The 6,500-nt window shown below is 47.7% G+C and overlaps 1 pseudogene; it reads right to left on the bottom strand.

The window, feature by feature from the left end:
- Positions 1 to 3,417: 3,417 nt before the first annotated feature.
- On the bottom strand, positions 3,418 to 5,268 carry LOC146817259 (autism susceptibility gene 2 protein homolog; annotated as a pseudogene).
- Between the last annotated feature and the right edge of the window lie 1,232 nt (positions 5,269 to 6,500).

Below are 6,500 nucleotides of genomic sequence, written 5' to 3'. Positions count from 1 at the left end.
AACACCGGACCAGCCTACCTGAACAGCAGACTCAGCTTTTACACCCCCAACCGCCAGCTCTGCTCTGCCGGCCTCGCCCTCGCTGCTATCCCCCGAACGAACGACCACCGGCGGCAGATCCTTCTCCTTCCTCGCCGCCAAGACCTGGAACTCCCTTCCCACCCACCTACGGCATACCCAAGACCTGCTCACCTTCAGAAGATTCCTCAAGACCTGGCTCTTCGAGTAGTAGCGGCGCCCCCTCCCCTCAGCACCTTGAGACCCTCACGGGTAAGTGGAGCGCTTTACAAGTACTTTTGATTGATTGATTGATTGATTGATTGATATCAAATATACTTGTACACCTATATCGACATTACACACCAGCACACATCCTATTCACTTATGCAGTCATCCTACTCACTTATGCAAACAATAGATCATACTTACATTTACTCAGCTATACACTTATACAAACACCACTTCATTTATTCATATAGATAGTAACTCATACTTAGTGTGTTATAAAATCACTATTACAAGTATACAGTTATCCATACAGTCACTCATAGAATCACTGAGTCTTATGTATACTTATTTATATACAACAAATGTCACATACACTGCCTTTTATTTTTCTAGTTTGTTGGGCATGTACCATTGAGAGATATATTTGCTCATCACCACACCCATAAAGATATTCACTCACCCAAACAACTGTTATAACATGTAGTTTAGTCACTATCCAATATATTTAGTGAGACACTATAAATTAGTCAAGTAAACAGTCAATCACACTGCTACTAAATCCTCCATCTAGATATTTATATATCCACTCATTCTTCAATGCAGATTGCCATATATCTAATACATATTTAAATAACCAACTAATGCACATTCACTGAATGATGTCATCAGTGATGTCATCAGTGATGTCACTAACTATGTCATGAATGATGTAATATGTGATGTCACCACCAGTGCATTGCGGGGGCGCGAGTTATAGTTAGCTCTACTAACTATAACGGCTGAATTTCTATGGTTTTTTATGAGTGAAATGTCCAACTAACTATAACCTCGATGAAACATGTGGTTTTTCAGTGAATTTCAATGGTTTTTTAAATGCTAATTTCTAACTATAACGTCCCTAAAACCTATGTTTTTTTCAGTGAATTTCTAAGGTTTTTTAAATGTTAATTTCTAACTAGAACGTCACTGAAACCTATGGTTTTTTCAGTGAATTTCTAAGGTTTTTTCAACGCTAATTTCTAACTATGCCTACAAAGGTAGGACATGTGAAGAAAGAGGAAGAAAAGCGCAGAAAGAAGCACGACAAATGCAGAAAAAGGCAACAGAAGTCCAGAAAGACAAAGAAAAGTGCAGGAAGAAGAAGAGATGTGCAGAAAGAACCAACAGAGGAGCAGAAAGTCCTCCTGTGCCCCCAACATTTTGCTGACGGGTACTGGTGGTAACTGACTCTGACTAACCAGGCCTAGAGCCAGTGCTATGCTAAAAGACACTTAGAATACAGTGAAAACACCTACATACACCAGGGACACTATGCGGTGGGGTACCCCTGTGATTAACATGACCTCCTCTGTCTTTGCCATGAGTTAATGCCTGGGTCATTGCATGAGTACATGAGTAGTGACTGGATGATTAGAGTACTGCAAGAAGAGTGCATGGTGATTTTATAAGTGCTTGGGTATTGGCGGAGTGTTTGGATTAGTACATGGTAGTGGCTGGGTGACTGGAGGAGTGCACAGGGAGTGACAGTGTGATTGTGGGACAGCATGGGTACTACCTGTGGAATTAAAGGAGCAAATCAGAAGTGTGTAAGTGGTTACAGGATTGTATGGGTAGTGCATAGGGGATTGTAACAGTGATCAGTTAGTGCCTGGATCATTGCAGGAGTACATAGCTACTGACTGAAAGATTAGAATACTGAAAGGAGAGTGCCTGAGTGAATTTATAAGTGCTTGGGTATTGGCAGTGTTTGGATTAGTACATGGTAGTGGCTGGGTGACTGGAGGAGTGCACGGGGAGTGACAGGGTGATTGCTGGACTGCATGGGTACTACCAGGGGAATTGAAAGAGCAAATGAGAAGTGTGTAGGTGGTTAGAGGACTGCATGGGTAGTACACAGGGATTGTAGCAGTGCATGTGTTAGTGCCTGGATCATTGCATGACTACATGGGCAGTGACTGGATGATTAGAGTACTGCGAGGCGAGTGCATGGTGAATTTATAAGTACTTGGGTTTTGGCACAGTGATTGGATAAGCACATAGGAATGGCTGGGTGATTGGAGGACTGCATAGTTAGTACCAGGGAGATTACTGGACTGCATAGGTAGTCCTCAAGGGATTGCAGCAGTGCATGTGTTAGAGACTGGGTCATTGCATGAGTACATAGGTACTGAGTGGATGATGAGAGTACTGCAAGGAGAGTGCGTAGTGAATTTATAAGTGCTTGGGTATTGGCGGAGTGTTTGTATTAGTACATGGTAGTGGCTGGGTGACTGGAGAAGTGCACAGGAAGTGACAGGGTGATTGCTGGACTGCATGGGTACTACCAGGGGAATTGAAGGAGCGAATGAAAAGTGTGTAGGTGGTTAGAGGACTGCATGGGTAGTACACAGGGATTGTAGCAGGGCATGTGTTAGTGCCTGAATCACTGCATGACTACATGGGTAGTGACTGAATGATTAGAGTACTGTGAAGAGAGTCCATGGTGAATTTGAGTGGTGTAAAAAGGGTGTGTGGCCTGGACCACCTCTCTGCAACGTAGCTCCCTGGTGCTTACTGGAGGTACCTGGTGGGCTAGTTGGCTCCCAGGGACCCTCAGGATTCAAGGGGATTTAATCCCACAGTTTACAATGCACCAGGGGGCGCGTTTGCACAGTGGTGCAGGGAGGGGGCGTGACCTGATGTGACAAGTGTGCAAACGCGCCCTGTGGCGTGTTTTAAGTTGGGGGATTAAGTCCCCTTGAATCCTGAGGGTCCCTGGAGGCCAACTAGCCCACCAGCTACCTCCAGTAAGCACCACAGAGCTGCATTGCAGAGTGGTGTAAAAAGGGGGCATGGCCTTGGATCACCATGTGAATTATGGCAGCACCCTTTTACACAGTGACAATTTCTGTATGAAAGTACCTCACACCTGCACCAAAAACAGAACTAAAAAAAGGCCACATGGAGCTTCGGACAAACAGATGTCTCTAGTCATAAAAATAAATAAAATATTTTGGCTAGATTCTTCATCTAAGCAATTGTCTGGTTGTCTAAAATTTGACACTTTCCCCATCCTTCCACTTAGGGTAAAGAACTGTGCTTGCGTCCTAAAAAATTAATGTTTGGAAAAAAATGATACAGTGCATTTTTGCAATAAAAAGTCTATCTACAGTAAAACAAAAATATTGTTTTTACGTTTTTTTTCTGAGACTACTTTGCTTCCACTTCTTTTGGGTTCCTGGATGGAGAATAGTCTCTGGATTTAGAGTTTGTGAGTGGAGTAGTCCTTCGAGGGGAGGTGGGCCTAGTGCTGCTGGCTGGTACCAAATCGGGTGGGGCACTAAGGGCGGCTGTGGGGGAGGTCCTGTTTAAAATCCCATTGTGCATGGCTGAGGAGGTGCTCAGTCCTGGGTAATGCATTGCACTCAGGTGGGGCATGAAGGAGGAGATGTGGGCCAAATGGCTCTCCATGGGGGATGAGTGCAAGTGGTGGATCCGGGCACGCTCAATCTCATCACGCAAGTTCAAGCGCTCCCGCTCCCTCTCATCAGCTTGCTGCAGTCGCTCCTGCTCTCGGCGTGCCTCCATGAGATGCTCATGGTTAAAGTCATGGTGCTCCCGGTCTCGGTAGACTCGCTTGTGGTCGTAAAAACCAGCGCTGTGGCCGGGAACCTGTGCATGGCATCAGCAGCACGGAGCTGAAAGTCCATCCGGCGCTGAAGGTCCAGGTTCCGGTAAGCATCTCACAGCTGATCCCTCATGGGGTCCCACGTGAAGCCCGGATGTGGCAGTGGGTCCCGTACCTTCAAGGGGTTCATGCTGAAGAGAGGGTTCATCATCCTGGAGCGGTCTAGGGCATTCATAGCATTCATCTGGTGGATGTTGCTCATTGACAAGGGCATGGCAGCTGCCATGGACTGAAGCAACTACAGTCTATGCAGGGAGGAAGGCGGCGGATGCTCCGCTGTTCTGGGATGATGGGAAGGTTCCGACCACAAGAACATCAGACTCCTCCTTGCATTCCTCCTTCACCTTGACATCTTTTTGATCTCCAGGAGCTCGTTGGGAAGATCAGGCTTTCTCTCTAAGTCTTTGTTCATTAAGTTGCTGAGCTTAAGGCTTTTGCTGAGGACAGGTTTGCTGTAGGGAGAGACAGACTGAATGACCGGCTTGGTGTTGTCCTCCACTAGTCTCTTCTCAAGAATTAGTGGCTCCTTGACTGGGGAGCGACTCTCCTTAAATTTTCTGTTCTGTTGGGGTGGGTGCCCGTAACCCCTCAAGGTGGTCCCTCTCTGGCTCCTTGGGTCTCTCCCGTTCCACCATACTGCTTAACCGCAGGGAATCGTTGGAGTTTTGGCTATTGCTACAGATAAGGTTGCTGATTTGATGACTCACAAGAGCAGAGGCAGGTGAAGACTGGTTTGAATAATGATGACTTCTATCCATCATATCCCTGTCTTTGTCACGTTCATCTTTACTCATGGAGAGAGCCCGTTTCCCTGGCTCTCTGTCCCGATCTCTGTTGAGATTGGTCGTGGACGAGCAGTGTTCAGACTCGGTGGGCTTGGGCCACTGTGGCGGTGTAGGGAAGGAAGATGGGGTTCGGTGGAGCCGGTTCCAGGGCTCCTACGGGTTGGTGAAGCTCTGAAGGGTTGGCCCTTCCTTGTGAGTAAACAGGCTGTTGTAAGCTGCCAGGTGGCTGGTGGGATGGAAGCCACTTTGGTGCAACGAGGGTCCATAGGGGATGTGGTGGGATGAGAAGACCTAGTGCTGGAGAACAAGGGCCGGGCCAGATGTCCAGCTTATGGGGTCCATCTGCATTTGCTTCATTTTCTGCTGGTGGTGGTAAATCTGCCAGGCTATTTGGACGTGCACCGCACACTACGTCCCAGGATTTCTAACAGATGAACGGTATGGATCCGTTACCCCGGATGTCTTCTGCAGGAGGTTGTGGTGAACGGCTCTTGCCCGTCCTGCCATGTCGATGGGGTTTGAGGTCTTGGGTTGAAAGGCTCCCTGAAGTGACCCAAAGGGGCCTGAATGGGACAGCATGGGGGGCATCGTTGGAGGGTACGATGGGAAAAAAGTTGAAATGTCGGTAGAAAGAGAGGTCCAACTTGGGGGTCTACTTGTCGAACTGGCACTCCCTGTTTCAGCAGGTCATGCTGTGGTGGTTCTCTACATGAGGACTCATGGGCAGGGGTAAGAGCGATGCTTGAGACAAAGTGCCAATAAGGATCCCAGAATGAGGCTGGCAATACATGATTGGTTGGTTGAATGATATCAACAGACTGGTATATGAGTAACCAGGGCCGGCTAGGTGACTTGGATTCACAAGGCTGTTAGTGGGCAACACTGGTGGGGGGGTAACAAGGGAGGGGTGGCAAACATGGCCGGATGGTGCTGGTTCTGCGTCCTAAGGGCAAAGTGCGAGGTAGCCAGGTTTGAGATGGAGAGGAGTAAGGCCGGGCCGGAGAAGTGGTGCTGAGAGATCTGGGGTGAGGGGGTCAAGTGCTTGGGCAGGCCGATGCTGGCGGCGCTGCTGCTGCGACTGATGTTCTGGAGTGCGTTATGTGGAAGCTGTTGGTGAGTTTGGTAGCTGAGGTGAGGTGGGATGTGGGTGTGCAGCTGAAGTCTGAGTTCTGGAAGCAGTAGTTGAGTCTGTGGTCCTGAAAGTTCGGGGTGATTCGTCAAGTGGGGGCCGAGAAAAAAGGGGGGTTCCAAAACATGCTTTCTCCATGTTAATTTCCATAGGAAATTTTGGAAAAAGCTACAGCCCGAACTGCTGAACGGATTTACACCAAATTTGGTAAAAATGTAGCTCTTGGTACAGAAAGCAACCTTTTTTTTTAAAATGGTATAAATCCGTTCAGTAGTTCCTGAAATATTCATATTTAAAAATATATATCTGATGACTGCGGTGGATCCACAAACCCTCCTGAGCATGAGGTTGATTCTGATTGGCTGCCAACACTCGAAACTAAAAAGTGTTAGCAGCCATCTTGTGACTCGGTAGAACCGAGGCACAAGGAAAAACTTAAAAAACAAGATAAGGGGGCAGGGTAGAATCACCTTGACCCCCAAGGCCTGCTCAGGGGGTCCCACAGGGACCCCCAGGGACAAAATAAACTTACAAAAAAATACTCAGTAGGATTCCCGTACGGTACGTGAATCTGGCTTAAACATTTTTAAAAAACAAATCCAAATTTGTGTAGCGGGGGCCCATGGGGCCCCCGCAGCCCCGGGGACAGCCACCTCCCTGGGGCTTTTTTAAAGAAATGCATGGGGGGCTC

Source organism: Triturus cristatus, chromosome 6 (genome assembly GCF_964204655.1).
Source record: "Triturus cristatus chromosome 6, aTriCri1.1, whole genome shotgun sequence".
Lineage (NCBI taxonomy): Eukaryota > Metazoa > Chordata > Amphibia > Caudata > Salamandridae > Triturus > Triturus cristatus.
Note: the sequence above shows the minus strand (reverse complement) of the source record. Positions and strands in the feature narration are given on the sequence as shown.